The 17,210-nt window shown below is 48.3% G+C and overlaps 1 protein-coding gene across 3 annotated transcripts in view; it reads left to right on the forward strand.

Annotated features, from left to right (window-relative positions):
* Nucleotides 1–17,210, forward strand: part of OSBPL1A (oxysterol binding protein like 1A) — a 1,891,697-nt gene that overhangs the window by 1,130,508 nt on the left and 743,979 nt on the right. The window lies entirely within an intron of this gene.

The raw sequence follows: 17,210 nt of genomic DNA on the forward strand, positions 1-17,210 counted from the left end.
CGGCGGAGGCCCGGCTCCACATCAACCTGTTGGAGTTACGGGCGATTCGTCTAGCACTGAAGGCATTCCTCCCCTCTGTCCGGGGGAGTGTAGTGCAGGTGTTCACGGACAACACCACCGCCATGTGGTACTGCAACAAACAGGGGGGGGTGGGGTCATGGACCCTTTTCCAGGAGGCTCTGTGCCTCTGGCAATGGCTGGAACGCCAGGGCGTGACCCTGGTGGCTCAACACCTGGCAGGTTCTCTGAACGCCAGAGCGGACGAGCTCAGCCGTCGGTGCATGATGGATCACGAATGGCGTCTGAACTCGGACGTGGCGCAAGGCCTCTTTCAGCAATGGGGAGAGCCTTGGTTAGATCTATTCGCCACCGAAGAGAACGCGCAATGTCATCAGTTCTGCGCGTTGGAATTTCCAAGGCGGCACTCGCTCGGAGACGCTTTTCGTCGCGAGTGGAGTTGCGGTCTATTGTACGCCTTTCCGCCTATACCACTTCTGCCCAGAGTGCTGAAGAAGATCAAGCGCGACCGGGCCCAAGTCATCCTTGTGGCTCCTGACTGGGCACGAATGTACTGGTATCCAGAGCTACTCAGTATGTCAGTGGATCCCCCGGTCTGCCTCTTCAGGAGGACCTTCTGTCGCAGCAGCAGGGGACGGTCCTCCACCCGAACCTGTCCAGTCTCCACCTCCATGCTTGGAGATTGAGCGGCGACAGTTGAGGCCATTTGACTTGCCTCCTGAAGTCTGTAACGTCATTCTGTCAGCCAGGCGTCCCTCCACAAAGTCGGTATACGCCTGCTGGTGGAACAGATTTGTGGCATGGTGCACAGCAAAGGCTGTGAATCCTCTTGCTGCCCCTCTCTCTGAGGTTCTTCTCTTCCTTATTTCTGTTGCCCAGCAGGGCTCTGCTCTGGGCACTATCAAGGGCTACCTTTCTGCCCTTTCAGCCTGTCTGAGGCTGCCTGATCAACCTTCTTCGTTCAAGTCCCCTATTGTAAATAGATTTCTAAAAGGCATCACACACACATGCCCTCCTGTTCCGTTTGTGATGCCTCAGTGGGACTTGAACCTGGTTCTTACGTTTCTGATGTGTGCTCCTTTTGAGCCACTTCACAACTGTCCTCTCCACCTTCTTACTCTGAAGACTGCTTTCCTGGTTGCCATCACCTCTGCCAGGAGAGTGAGTGAGCTCCAGGCCCTTTCTTGTACTCCACCTTTCCTTTCTGTTTATCCGGACAAAGTGGTGTTGCGTACTAAGCCATCTTTCCTGCCCAAGGTTGTCACGGCCTTCCACATCGGGCAGTCTATCACCTTGCGAACCTTCTTCCCGCACCGCATCCCTCTAAAGAGGAAGAGCGGCTCCACCGTCTGGACCGAAAACGTGCGCTTTCATTTTACTTGGATCGCACACGCCCGTTCCGGGTGGATGACCAACTCTTTGTTGGTTACGTGGGCGCTAAGAAGGGGAAAGCGGTGCACAAGAGGACCATCTCCCGGTGGATCATTTTGTGTATCCATGCATGCTACTCCTTGGCTAGAAAGGAGCCCCCTGTTGGATTACGGGCTCATTCCACCGAGTCACGGCGACTACAACTGCCCTGGGCCGGGTGGTGTCCTTACAAGACATCTGTCAGGCGGCTACGTGGGCATCACTGCACACATTTGCAAGACACTACTGCCTGGACAGCCAAGTCCGGAGGGATGGCTTCTTTAGCCGTTCTGTCCTCCAGGACTTTCTGGTGTGATTATTGGTTCGCAGACCCACCACCGGGGTTGGTGTTGCTGGGGTATCTATTCTAAGGTAAGGAATCTAATACTAACGCGTCTCTTTCAGATGCACAAGTTACTACTTGTGTAACGATATATCTGTAAGAGACATTAGTTAGTATTAGATTCCTTACCGACCCACCCATCCTCCCCGTACTGCGAACCGATATCTAGGGTTAGGGTTACCCCCTTTCAGGGCCCTAGTTTCAATGGCACCAGTGTTTGTTTTTAACATGGCTCTGCGTTTCTGTCGTGGAAATGCTGTGTCTAAGAACTGACGTCAGCACGCGGAGGCGGCGTTTAAGTACTCCGACGACTTCATCACGGTGCCCACGACACAGACGACGGACGCGGAGCCGCAGACGACGCCTACCGACGCGTAAGGGTACTGCTACGCAAAAGTTTCCGGATCCAGTCTGACCCCTGGGGATATTCTAAGGTAAGGAATCTAATACTAACTAATGTCTCTTACAGATATATCGTTACACAAGTAGTAACTTGTGCGTTTGGACCGATGGTAACAGGCTAAGAGGAGATCGAGCCTTGTGCACTGGAAAAGTTTGAAAAATTACGTTTTAAATGGAGCCGCAACTCCCTCTTACTTTTTGTGAAAATGTCAAAATATATGTAACTAACAAACTCAATATGAATTCCGTACCCGTGTAGGGAAATTGTGAAAGGATGCACTATATTCTTTGAGACCTTATCAAGAAACGCTATCCTTTGTTTAAAAGCTTCATTCTACGATCCGTGTTTATCAAGATCTGCCGGAAGGAGAGTTAGACAACATATCTGAAATTAGCTGAAAAAAAGGGGGGGACCTCGTTTTTATTTTATTCCCAGAACGGGGATATCAAAATTTACCTCTGTGATGGCACACTCCTATTATCGCCAAAGTCCCTGTGCAGTTAAAATACAATACGAAGATCTCAATTGATTTCGAAAAGTGTGGCGAGGCTACTGTAAACAAAAAGTGAAAGAGGCAAGGACGCACTGTTTAGTAAACGGTATAATCCAGTTATTCAAGATACCACGCGTCTGGGCAGCTATTCCCTATGTAATACCTTAATGGTGCCTGGCGTATCCTCTCTCGTAGGGTTCCGCGTTGAATCGCAATGGCTAGTGCGAACACGGGAGTTTAAGACTGGTGTCTCGTCCGATCTCATTGGTTGGCTCCAGGGTTGCAGGGCCAATCCCAGCTATGTCCCAATGAGCTAAATGCTAACGTCAGTCTGCTCAAAAATACCACACCCTATTGGTTGAAGCAAGATTTATCGGAACGCGGAAGCAAATGCCCGCGGTTTCCAATCTGGTCCGCAAAAGTGCTTCAGCCCGAAAAGCCGTGAGGCAAAAAGTATTTTGTTGGCGCACCAAAAGATTTGTGCGTGTAGAGAGGGAGAAGAGTCTGGATAAGCTAATAGTTTCTATCCAACCACTGGTGAACTACAATTGCCGCATCATGCGTGGTAATTTCCTACATGCTACGATAATATTGACAATGGGGCAGGTATCTCCGCGAGATTACCCAGAGTTGACCTACTAATCATTTGAACGCATAGAGGATGGTATGTGGGTCCCTAGGGTGGGACTCCATAAGTTTATTATTCTGGCTAAAATTAATAGACAACCCGCCCTCCCTGTTTATGCAACTTTAGGATGGAAGATGTTTTGGCCAAATAAGGGACAGTGTTGGACTCGATATATAGGAAATGACCCACATGTCATCTTCGTATATATACTAGGGGGCACATGTGAGAGCCCAGGCTGTAGTCCAAAATATGCTGTTAGTGTTTTGTTTGTCTCGCTTGTTAAACAAACCAAGGGATTTCACAACCCATAATGAACACTAAAACGTGGCTCTGCCTACACTTTAAATGCATTTAGACCAGCCTTCTTTTGAATTGAGCCCCTTGTCCACTGTATTTAATTAACACATAAACCACTTCTCTCTGAGTTTTCTGAGGTTATCTACATCACCTCCTCGTCTGTTTACTCTAATGTTTTCTAGGATAAACCATTTTAGATCGTTACAATCATGGTTTTTATCTTTGTAATGTTCTGTAAGTGGGGCATTGATTTTGTTTGTGCGAATAGCTGACTTATATTCAAGGCTCGTCTGCGGAGTTCCCTACTAGTCTCCCCCACGTATCCTAGATCACATGGACATATAAGAGATAGACCACGTTTTACTGCGGCAATTGTTCAGGGTCTTAGTCGTAAGGTTTTTGCCGGAGAAGGTCAAGTCTTTGCTTTCAATACAGTGAGGGCAAATGGAGCAGGTACCACATTTGTGGTTTCCTCTCGCTACAGTTCCTAATACAGTAGTTTGTATTTCCCTAGGGTTTTTGTATGTATTAACTAAAGTATTTCTAATAGTTTTGTTCCTTCTGAAGGAAAAAAGGGGTTTATTAAGAAGGATGTCTGAGTTATAGTTTAAAATCTTCCAATTCCTATTTACAATGTTCTTTACTTGATTACTTAAGTGAGAGTATTGGGTAACGAACACTACCCTGTCTAACGTGTTCTTGTTCTTTACTTTATTTTGACCTAAGAGGCTGTCCATGTCGTAACCACCGTGCTCTTTTTAATTAATTTTTGATTAATTTATTGGGGTAACCTCTGGCTTTAAGCTTATTTTTAGTATTCTCAGCATGGTGATAAAAGTCTTTCAAATTGGTGCAATTTCTCCGCAACCTTAAAAATTCACCAAATGGGATATTGTTTTTCTGTGCTTTAGGGTGGTTGCTGGAGTATAAAAGCAGGGAGTTCTTATCAGTAGGCTTCGTATAAAGCTCCACTTTTAGAATCCCATCCTCATTTTTGTTGATATCAAGAAATTCTACTTTCTCATTACTGTAATTGCCCGTAAACCTAAGGTTGGAATCACCTAAATTGAGCCATTCAAGGAAGATGTCTAATTCACTGCTGGCACCGCTCCAGATGAAAATGATATCAGCTATATAGCGGTGCCAGCTAGTGATGTTTTTAAAAAAATGGGGCCACCTCATTGAAGATGTGTTGTTGTTCAAAATTGCCTACGTAGAGGCACGCCAGACTGGGGGCACATGTGGCCCCCATGCTGGTACCCTACGTTTGCAGGTATAGTTTATCTTTGAAAAGGAAAAAATTGATTTTCAAAATAAGTTGACTACATGACATGATAAAGTCTTTGTTGCCGCCTGCTAAATCTTCAGTGTCTAAAATAGTGGAAATTACCTCGATAGTGCTGTTTTGAGGTATATTCGTATACAGTGCTTCTGTGTCTAGGGTGACCAAGAACTGGGTCACCCTGTTAAAACTTTGCCCTTCGAATGTGGATATTGCATGGGATGTGTCTTTTAAGTAGGATCTTTGTTTTTGCACTATGGGTTTGAGGGAAAAAAATCCACATAGCGGCTAAGTGGTTCTATCATGGACCCTATACTACTTATGATGGGCCTCATGCGTGGATCAGTCCCATTTTTGTGGATCTTTGGAAGGCCGTATATTGCGGGGATAACCGGATGTGTGTTTAACAAGAATTTAAATTCATTATCACAGATCCAACCTTCATCCTTTCCTAATTTGAGAAGGACACTAACTTCTGTTTTTAATTTGCTAATTTCTGTAAATTTTGAGCGTTGATAATGTTCTTTAACATTAAGAAGCTCTCTTAATTTTTCTTCATACTTAGGAGTGTCGAACACGACCACCCCCCGCCCTTATCGCCAGGCTTTATTGGTAATTCATTACAGTTCTGTAGAGTGGTTAAGGCTATTCTTTGTTCCCTCGACAAGTTGTTGTTGTATCTGTTATTACCCATGTTATTGTAGAGGGTTTTGAATTCAACTTCTACCACACTCTCAAAAATTTCTACATTTTTGTCAAGTTGATTCAAATTAGGAAGGAAATTGGATTTGGGTTTAAATCCTGTTACATTTGGTGTTGGAGTATATTCTTTATCCTCAAAACATTTTGTAAGGCGTATTTTTCTAAAGAAGTTTCTCAAATCACTTTCAAGGTCAAAAAGGCTCTGTTTATTAGTGGGGGCAAAGCTAAATCCTTTTTTGAGTATTTCCTGTTCCTCTTTAAGTATTCTTTGAGACAGATTAATGATGGGGAATTCACCTATCTCCAGTATTGCTTGCTCCTTGTCGCCAGGTAATCCTGGGCACCATTCTGAGGTTGATGGTTGCGGGGTGTCTCTTGTCGATTGTAGCCCCTGAAATTTCTCTGGCCCCGGTTCGGTCGTCTCCCTAAAAAAGACTCCGGTTCATAAGATTGTCCCCCTCCGGTATCCTGAGGTCTTTCCTGCTCCTTCTCGCTACTGGAGCCTGATGTTTCAGAGAAAGTTATTCGCTTATCTACCCTAGACTAAACGGGTCTCTGGAATGAGGGTTTCTCCCATCTTTGTGCCTTCTTGCTGTCAAAGTAATCTTTCTGGGATATGGATGAACTCCCTCCTCTGTGTATCCTTCTTCAATTTTTTCAATTTCTTATTAGTTAAATATTCTCTGTAGCCGTTTACGTCTATCTCAATCTCTTCAAGTTTTTTCTTGGCATCATCTAATGCTGGATTTTGTTTTAACAGCGATTCTAAGTTGTCTATTTCCTGTTTTTCAATCTCTATTAATTCCTGGGTAATCTCAATAATTAAAATGAGCCAATCTCGACTACGATTGGCTATAAGAGTCCAGGTTTCAATAAATTTTGGGTGTTTGACAAAAAGGCCCGGCTCATTGCGCACCTGAAGACCAATAGGTATCACCCCAGCTTTTAAATAGTCAATCAGGAATTCTGCGTGAAGTTCTGTCAATCAGGAATTCTGCGTGAAGTTCTGTATGTATCTGTTTCTTCTTTAAATTAAGAATCTTCACTAGTTGTTCATGACTTGTGTTATTAAGTCCTTTGGAACCCCCATTGTGCGTGGGTTCAAATTCATCAGTTTGTTGTATTGGTCGTCAGAGAACCCAAAGAAAATTCTATTTGACCCCGCCTACATGACAGAAGGAGTTTAAATCTTGAAAAAGATGGTGTAATTTGTTGTATCCATCGAAACGCGTCGACACACTTTTCATGTACAATTTAGGATTCCAGCACTTCAGTTTAAAATACAAATTAAACCTATGTATACAACTGAGTTATCTTACAGGATATTGAATGTACAAATCCCCAGGCCAGTGCTGTGACCTGGGGTGTCCCCCAGGGGTCTGCACTATCTCCCCTGGTATTTAACATCTATCTTCAACCCCTTATGGAGGAGCATAGAAATTGCCAAGTTTTTAACTACGCCGATGACACCCAACTGCTGGTTCAGTTGGAGAATTCCAGGGAGGCACAGGACTCGGTAAAGAACTTGCTTAGATTCACTGTAAATTGGATGACCAGCAACCTCCTGAAAGTCAACGCTGAGCAAACGGAGGTGCTGGTTATTACCAATCAAGAAAATCCTTGGTGTGAGCTGCTCTGGCCCCCAGAATTAGGGACTATGCCAACCCCCCGGAACAGTGGTAAAAAGTCTAGGCCTGAAGATTTACGCAGATCTATCTATGGCCCCCCAAGTCTCGGCGGTGGTAGGTTCCTGTGTGGGAGTGCTCATGCATCTCCGGAAGCTGGTACCCATTTTGTCCACCTCTACACTGCAATCCATAGTGTCCGCCACTGTCATCTCTCGGCTGGACTATGGGAATGCTCTGTACCTGGGCCTCCCGCAGAAACTCCTGAGCAAACTGTAGGTTGTGCAGAACGATGCAGCCAGGTTGATCTTTTCTCTGCCAAGGAGCTCTCATGCGACCCCCGTTCCTCTGAAGCTGCCCATTAAACTTAGAGTGCAGTTCAAATGTCTTTGTATGGCCCATAAAGCCATTTTTGGAAAGACTCCTATTATATCAAAGAGCGCTTGAGGAAGTACATCCCGGGTAGAGCTCTGCGCTCTGGCAAAGCCTGCAAATTAATTCAAGCTAACTATCGCCCCATCTCCCTTCTCCCTTTCTTGGCGAAGGTGCAGGAGCGGCATGTGACATCTGCACTCAGCGCCTTCGCCGAGGAGAATGGGAGGTTGGCCCCTTGTCAGGCGGGTTTTCGGCCAAGGCACTCGACTGAGTCAGTGGTGGTGTCAGTATCAGACACCCTCAGAGAGGGCATGGACTCCGGTAGACCTCAGGCGCTGGTCCTTCTTGACTTGTCCGCCGCCTTTGACACGGTGGACCATTCCATCTTGCTCTCCCGTGTCAGGGCGGCGGGCATAGGAGGATCGGCCCTCATCTGGCTCTCGTCCTTTCTGAGGGACCGGACCCAGGCAGTCCATCTTGGGGAGTTTTCAGCTACCCCCTGCCAGGTCCAGTGCGGTGTTCCCCAGGGTTCCTCTCTCTCTCCTTTACTTTTTAATCTTTACATTGCTCCGCTTATCTTTTCTCTACAGCACCTGGAGGTCTCGGTATTTAATTATGCCGATGACCTCCAGCTTATCTTTAATCTCTCTTCCACACCTGATTCTATCTCTAACTTCCAATCTACTCTATCTTTCATCAGGGACTGGATGAACCTCAACCACCTGAAACTCAATCCCGATAAAACGGAACTTGTGGTGACGGGTGGTTGTTCCAGTCCCTGGAATTCACTTTTCTGGCCCCCCTCGTTTGGTCCTTCTCCTACCCCGGTTTCCTCTGTCAAGACTCTTGGTATTAAGCTCAATAATCAACTCACTATGCACTCCCAGATTGGTTCCGTGGTTTCTTCCTGCTTCCTCACTCTTCGCACTATTCGTTCTATCTCTCGCTTCTTCTCCTTTCCGGCACTCAAGTTAATTATGTCCGCACTGGTCCTGTCCCGCCTGGACTACGGGAACATTCTGTATAATGGCATCCCTCAGTACAGCCTCCGTAAATTGCAATTAGTGCAAAACCAGGCTGCTCGCCTTGCCTTTGGTCTCCCTAAATTCCATCACTCCTCCCCCCTCCTAAGAACTCTTCACTGGCTCCCGGTGCGGGAACGTGCCTTGTTTAAACTAGGCTGTATGGTGTTCCAGGCCAGGACTGGCCTGGCCCCCCTGTTCATATCATCGGCCATCAAGGCTTATGTCCCTGGCAGAGACCTCCGTTCCTCAACCCAACTTCTCCTAGCGGTGCCCCGCTACCGGAGAAAGAAACAGGGTGGCTCTAAATTTTCCACTCTTGCCCCCTTGTTTTGGAACTCGCTCCCTTTTTACCTTAGGTCCCTCACTGATTATTCCGCCTTCCGTAAAGCTTTGAAGACCTTTTTATTTCCTCAGGCTCTTCCTTAGGTTATTGTTTAGCTTCCAGCCATTGCTTCAGTGACTGTCCCCGCTCAGTGGGTTGTTCCCCTACTCTAGCGCCAAGAAACCGTCTAGGTGTATGTCGCGCTCAATAAATATTTTAAACTTAAACTTAGAATTAAACTGAAATCTAAAGGTGGCAGAGCTCTGTCGGTACTCCTTCCGCAAATCTGGAACGAGCTACCTGCAACTTTGCAGGGAGACTCAACACTACTTTCCTTTAGAAAGAATTTAAAGACCTACTTGTTTAAAAAGATAACATCAACACCCTAATGGGGTCTGATGGCGGAATGGCGTCTTGGGTGACAGCAGGTTATGTACTTTTTCTGTGAAAGCGCTTAGAGACCAGTGGTGATTTGCGCTATACAAAAACATTGTAACATAACATAACAAATTGTATTGAATAATTTCCATGTCTTACATGTCTCTGTCTGTTTCTTTGATTATGTGGGTCATAATTGAGTATGTATTAGCTTTATTTTAACTACACTGTTGTGTATTTTCCAAGGATTTTTCCTTCACTCTATTTTATGCTGTATATTCTATTGTGTTTTTAATATTTTTGCAAATATTTTTTCAACTGAATAAAAATACTATACATTTTTTTAACATTGGGTTACTAATTAATTGCCTTACTGGTGTTCTATTGCATAGTTAGGTCAAGGGGATACGCTTTCCTAGGTGTTTGAACCTCATTTCCCTTGATTACGTTAAGGGGTACTTCTCATACCTTTACATCCTCCCCATCCTATGCAGTCGATATCTATTTGTAGTAAACTCTATGGAGAATTTTGAATTGGATGAGTCTGAGTCGGGATTTTATCGCCACTTCCCTGGGATGCATCAAGGCAGTCTCCCAGTCAAACTTATCCATCTCCCCCAGGTTCGATTCCCATATACTTCTTAGTTTCACTAGTCCGTCCGGCATATTGTTAATCAATGTTTTGTATGTCAAAGAAACTAACTGGGCCGGAACCTGCTCCTGGAGCAGACGACCCTCTAGCAGGGCATACTCCGGCAAGGGGCCCGATAGCGCCTCTTCCGCCTGCCAAGCATGGCGTACCTTCGCATACTTCAAAATCTGAGTGGGATGCAAACTGTATTCTGCCCTTAACATCTGGAAGGACTTCAGAGCGCCCTGCTTCTGGAGGTCACCCAACACCGAGATGCCTATGTCGTCCCACCTTTTGAATCCTCTCAGTTTATGCAGTTCCCGTAGCCATGCACAGTGCCATATTGGGGTTTGTCTTGATGGTTTGTGCTGCCATCCTATCTGTCTCGTCGCCCTGGCCCACAACTCCACAGTCACCCGCGTCGCGGATAATAAGGCTTCTTTCCCCCCTACCACCATATATGTAGTGCAGACACGTACGCCGTTCCAGTTTCCTCCTTTCCAGTCTATAAGAGGGGTGATCAGCTGGGGCCTGTAGCCAATCATTTATTGGTGCCAGATGTTCTGCCCAGTAGTATACCTCAATATTGGGTAGGGAAATTCCCCCATTATATTGGTTCCTCTGTAAGGTCTCCAGGGCTATCCTAGGCTGTTTCCCCAACCAAAGCAACGTTCTAAGCCCTTCATCTATCACTTTAAAGACCTGTCGGGCAGAACGAAGTACTCATTTTGCAATGCATACAGGAACCTTGGCAGGGTGATCATTTTATAGTTTGCCGCCTGTCCTAGTATTGTGAGGGGGAGGGTCTTCCATCTAAGCGCGTCCTCCTCAAAATGTGTGAATATTTTTCGTATATGAGATAGTACAGTCAGTCGTCATATAGATCCCCAAGTATAAAAACCGTTCAGACGTCACTCTTAGCGCCGCAGGTAGGGCCGACCCCCAACTCCCACCTCCGTGGCTGTACAAGACCGACTTGTGCCAATTTATAGTATAGCCTGAGCGTGACCCATAGTGGCCCAGCAAATTAAACAAGCGTGGTATTGATACCTCCGGATTTGTGATATACAACAGGATGTCATCCGCGTAAAGCAAAATTTTCTCCTCGGAATCATCATATTGGTCAATTTTAAAGCCCGTTATCTGTCTATCTTGCCGTATTTCGCATGCCACTACTTCTATGGTGAGGGCGAACAATAGCGGGGACAGGGGGCATCCCTGACGGGTCCCTCTCCTTATAGGGAAGTTCCCAGATAGCACTCCATTAACCTTGACCCTCGCTCGCGGGTCCGTATATAGAAGGGCAACCCAGTTCCGAAAGTTCGGGCCGAAACCAAACTTTAACAACACTCCTCTAAAGAGGGCCAGTGCACAGCGTCAAATGCCTTTGCAGCATCTAGGGAGAGAAAAACATGGGGCCTCCTGACTATCACCTACTTCCATCAACCAGTTATGTGTCCTCGTTTTACACAGTTATTGCTGCACACCCCTTATCCCATCAAGTCATTCAAATTTACAGAAACAATCCAATAAATGATTGGGCTCTTGTGGAGTTCCTTGTTCTTTTATTCGATTTTTTTCTCCAATACCCACAAGCCAACGCGTTTTGCCGAGGTTATTGAAAACCAAACGGCTTCATCAGGGCTTCATCATTCTTTATCGCACCTCTTTCTCGTGTTTCCTAATCTTCCGCCTGTATTACGGCCGTGTCACAAAATCTCTCTTTACCTTTCCTTAGATTAGGTTTTTCACCCCTTCTGATTGTGTCGAATGCTGGGCAGTCAGCCTTTTAATCCCATGCGTTCCGCTCCCTTCTGTAAATCTATTTCACTCCTTCTCTCGTTCCGTGTCATCGAGTAAAACCTTCCATGCACGGCACGCCGCCGCCCGCTCTCTACCGGTGGTCTCCCTCTTAACTTGAGCTTCTGATACCAGAGTGCAGGTGTTGACGCCTGCACTCGGGTATCAGAAGCTCAAGTTAAGAGGGAGACCTCCGGTAGAGAGCGGGCGGTGGCGTGCCGTGCATGGAAGGCTTTATTCGAAGACACGGAACAAGAGAAGGAGTGAAATATATTTACAGTAGGGAGCGGAACGCATGGGATTAAAAGGCTGACTGCCCAGCATTCGAAACAATCAGAAGGGGTGAAAAACCTAATCGAAGGAAAGGTGAAGAGAGATTTTGTGACACGGCCGTAATACAGACGGAAGATTAGGAAACACGAGAAAGAGGTGCGATAAAGAGTGATGAAGCCCTGATGAAGCAGTTTGGTTTTCAATAACCTCGGCGAAACGCGTTGGCTTGTGGGTATTGGAGAAAAAATCGAATAAAAGAGAACCAGAAACTCCACAAGAGCCCAATCATTTATTGTACTGTTTCTGTAAATTTGAATGACTTGATGGGATAAGGGGTGTGCAGCAACAACTGTGTAAAACGTTTATGCAATCCTAGGATTGTAGAGGGAGAAGTGGGGTGTTTGTCTTATCCGTACTTCATTGCAGCACCCAAAAGGTTTGGTGATTAGCATTAATACTATATAGTGAATCGTTCAATGAGCACCATAATTCATCGTTAAAAAAAACACCCGAAGGATTGTTCAGTTAAATGTCCTCCTCAAGTTGTGCCGAGTTGCCGATCTGGCAGGAAGCCCGTCTGATCTAGGTGAATCAGATCTGTTATCACCTTTCTCATGGCGCAATGCCAGAATTGTCGCTAGGAGTTTTACCTCCACGTCCAACAATGATTTGAGGCGGTATGATGTACACTCCCCTGGCGGTTTACCCTGTTTATATATAGGCACTATTGTGGCCATACGGAGATCCGGAGGGATCGTTCCTTTCTCCAACGCTCCATTGAACAGGGCAAGTACACGAGTAGTAAGGAGGTCTGCCGTCTTTTAAAAGAATTACGCGGGGAACCCATTAGGACCAGGAGATTTCCCCTGGCGTAGTTTAGCTATTGCCTCCCTCACCTCCTCTACTGTGATCTCTGCCTCCAGGCTCCCCCGCGCTTCCGCCTCTAAACTGGGGGTCTCAACTGTGTCCTATTGACCAATCTCGTCTGTCGAACCTAGGTCTCTAGCCTCATAAAACCGCTCATAATAAGCTGCGAACGTTTGCACTATCTGCACATCCGTTCTACTGGGTCTGCCTTCTGCGTCCACCACCTGGTCTGTCCATCTCCCCTCCTGTTCCCTATGACTCAGCCATGCCAAGAGTTTCCCGGATTTGTCCCCCACATCGTATAGCCGGTGCAAAGTCGCCTGCGCCTGAGTTTTGGCCTCATTACTTGTTAGGGCCTTGTATTGCTGTTGGGCATCCTGCCCTTGTCGTAGTAAACGTGGTCCCCCTTCCATGACATGTCGCCGTTCGAGCTCTAAAATGTGTGCCTCAAGGTCACTGAGGTCCCCCTACAGTCTCCTCTTATCCTCCGCTACCCTGTTCTGTATTCTATCACGCATGACAGCCTTCAAAGCCTCCCAGATCGTCACCCCAGATTGTACCGATCCCAGGTTGTCTGCCAGGTACACCTTCACATCGGCCCTAAATCCCCTCAACAGGTCTTTGTTCTGGAGGTCCCAGGCAGCCAGTCTCCAGCTCTTACCCCTCGCCCCTAGTCTCGCTCTCAATGTCCCCAACAGCGCCGAGTGGTCAGAGATGCCTCGCGCCAGATACTCTGCTTGGTTGGCCACATCCAACACTCGGCGGGGTAGGAAGACATAGTCCAGTCTGGAGTACACTCTGTGCGCCCTAGAGAAATAAGAGTACATCTTAGCCTCCGGATGGAGCCACCTCCATGTGTTCGTTAGCCCCACTGTGTCTAGAAACCTTGCTAGAGGGGACTGCAGCGGGGTGTCCGATCGCACCCCTGACCTGTCCAAAGGGGGATACACAACATCATTAAAGTCCCCACCCACCACGTGCAGAGTGTCCGGCGTATTCAAAATAATATCTGCTACCCCTGTGAGAGTTCTAGCCTGTAGCCTAGGGGGGCGTACACGGACAGGACCGTAATTTTTTGGCGCCTTCATGTCCCCGTTACCCCAACGTATGTACCCTGTGGATCCGTCCATGTGTCTGCGACTGTGAAGGGGGGAGATTTCCTAACCAGGATGGCCACCCCCCTGGAGCCCGTTGTGTATCCCGCATGGGCCAACACCCTGTACGCCCCCCTAGCCAAAAAACCACACCTTGTCCCACGCAGATGTGTTTCTTGGAGTAGCACTATGTCCGGGGCCATCATCAGGGCCGGACTGGGAACCAAAACCGGCCCCGGAAAATGCTCGGCCGGCCCCCCCCCGCCCCGCTGGGGGGGTGGGGGGTTGGAGGTGCCGCCGAGCTCTTTGCCGGGGCCGGTTTTGGGCCGATTTTGGTACAGGGCCGTCCTGTAACAAAAACAGCCCCCAGGGCCCCAAAACCGGACCCCACCCGTGCGGCGCACCGGGGGATTGCCCGGTGCCCGCTATGGCCAGTCCGGGCCTGGCCATCCTCTTGACAAAGGCCAGCACCAATCCCTGTTTTATCTTAGTGCCCAGGCCGTTCACATTCCATGTAAGAATTTTGACAAGTCCAGCATCTTGCGCCTCCCCCCCATGGCCACCCACCACTTTAGGTGACATCAAACTGGGTCAGGGCATGCCCCGGTAGGGTCCCGGTGTAGGATGCACAGGTGTAGTGTACCATTCTCTCTGCAACATGCTTAAAAATGATCACCAGAACCACAAGCACCCCCAGTCTATGACCCGCTGAGCCCCCCCTCCCCAGCCCCCCAACAGGTTCACCCCAGAAACTTCCCCCTCCCCACCCCTCTCCCCCTTACAGACCATCGCCATCCTAAAGATAGAGATACCGCTCTCCGGGTGAAGGAGGTCTGTCGCCAGCCCACTGCCGCCCCAGATACTAACGCACCCACTTTAGATCTCTGGAAAGGAAATGTTAGCAGGCATAATCAGAAACATATAACCAAGAAAGCAGAACAAAAAGAAAACCAGTCCAACACAGCAAACCCAACAAATATAGGGGTGGTGTACAACTTGCGTGTTCTCGGCTTCAGTGTCCAAAACAGGCTGATCCTTACTGTCCCTTCATCACGAGTTGGAGTCCTGTGGGCCCTCCTGAGAGACCTCAGTGTCCTGGGTGGTTCCTCGTTCCATGTCTTTTATGGCTGCCACAAGGGGGTGTATCGATCGCCCCTCCGTCTCGTCTCCCTCCGACGTGGTATCGCCAGGGTCGACCTCCTCCTCCGACCGCGTCTTCTCCACCAGGCATCGAAAGCAAGAGCCCGTCAGGCGAATCGATTCCAGGGAGGCTGTACTTCTCCGTCTCCCCCGCTGCTCTCCAGATACGGGTCGTCACTACGTCGCGGTGGACACACACTGTCCCATTCTCCGCTGCTTAGGTGATCTTCGTGGGCTTCCTCCAGGGCGGTCTCGCCCCAGTGGTCTCCACTCCCCCGTCGGCTGCCGCCCTCTAGGAGGGCGTTCCTCCAGCCATTGCCAGGCTTCCTCCGGGGATTGAAAAAAATAGGTTTTCTCCTTGTGTATCACTTTCAGCTTTGCAGGGAATAACAGCATGTATTGTATTTGGAGGGCTCTCAGCTTAGCTTTGACAGAGTCAAAGGAGCGCCGTTGCTTCTGCACCGCCTGGCTGTAGTCCAGGAAAATCATTGCGTGCATTTTCGTGCCGGATGTCCCCGAGCTTCCTAGCCTCCCGGAGGATCATATCTCGATCTAAAAAGTTCAAGAAACTGGCAATGACCGGCCGCGGTTGCGCCCCTTCCGGAAGTCTCGCCAGCAGTGCTCTATGCGCCCTCTCAATGACAAAGCAAATGGAGAATTTGTCTTTTGGGAATGTGCGGAGCAGCCAGGAGTGGAGGAACTCTGCCATGTTTGCACCCTCCAGTCCTTCTCTAAAGCCTACAAAGCGGAGGTTATTGCGTCTCGCTCTATTATCTGCGTCATCCACCTTCCACAAAAGTTCTTTGTGAGGCTTGTAGCTCCACCAGGCCTTTTTAGGTCGAGCTGACCTAGCATTCAATGCGAAAGCATTGAATGCTGTCAGCAAGACAACTAATGTTACCCGTATTTGGGAATGTGGACACGAGAGGGTGCACGAGCGCAGATTTGACCTCGTGGGCGCGCACGGCGCCGTGCCCCTCTCGTGTCTCACATTCCAGTGCGCACACACCACACAGGCACACGTACACACAGGCACAGGCACACGCGCCCCCCCACCACACACACACACACATACACGCAGACAGGCACAACACACGCAGGCACATACAAGCGCGCGCACCCCCCCCTCCCCCCTCTTACATACACACACAAACGCGCACACACACACTCCCAACCCCGCTCACCGGGCACACGCAGGGCTTCCATCACTGGGGGGGCGGGCACCGTCAATGTGCCCCGGCGCCCCCCCTCACCGGCTCCTCTCGTCCTGTCCCTCCGCGTCAGACCAGACTCCGCAGCCAGCTCCGTTGTTTCTCCGCCCCTTCAGTGCGTGTCACGCCTCTCCTTTCTCCCGGCTGGAAATCCTTTTTGCGTGTCAGGCCTCGTTTTCGAAACTGAACTGTCCCGCAACAGTGTATATAATATCGGCAGTCGTTCTGCGCACTTGGTATTGCGGTCCTCGGCATTTGCAACCTTACACCCTATTATGTGTCTGTTATGGTCGCTCATTATATGTGTATGTGTTACGTATAAAAATCAGTTTCCCCGAAAATAAGCAACGTTGCATTTCTTTAAGATTCACGTGTTCCAATAATAACATCATGAACATGAAATTAACTGCCCATTGCTCCATGTCAGTGGGAAAATGTGAGTCCGTTGCGAACGCCGATTGCGAGATACAGGAACTCTTCTTATTGCGTTGCTTGATAACACGCGCCGTGTTCCCTCCACCCCGTTCCACTCCACGCACGTGACGTGAGTTATTGCCATCCTGAATTGCTGTTATCACATGTTCTTCAATTGTTTTCCAGGAGTTCGATGTTATACAATGCGGTTTTACCAGGAGGTCCTGTGTTTGGAGATATTCGCAGATATCCGTTGGTAGATGGGACAATGTGTAACTCACGTCACAGCTGAAACGTGAGATAAGGATGATGGAACATGCGCCACACGTTTTCTAGGCAGATAAGCAGGCACTGCTGTTTCCCCCAGTTTGGGTAGGCCAAGCAGACAACACATGCGCTTTCAGTGACGATGGGCCGGGTGTAAGGAGATTTGTACGAGGTGAACAGCTTCCAGTGCCATTTGAGAAAAGAAAAAAACA

This window comes from Lissotriton helveticus, chromosome 4_1 (genome assembly GCF_964261635.1).
Source record: "Lissotriton helveticus chromosome 4_1, aLisHel1.1, whole genome shotgun sequence".
NCBI lineage: Eukaryota > Metazoa > Chordata > Amphibia > Caudata > Salamandridae > Lissotriton > Lissotriton helveticus.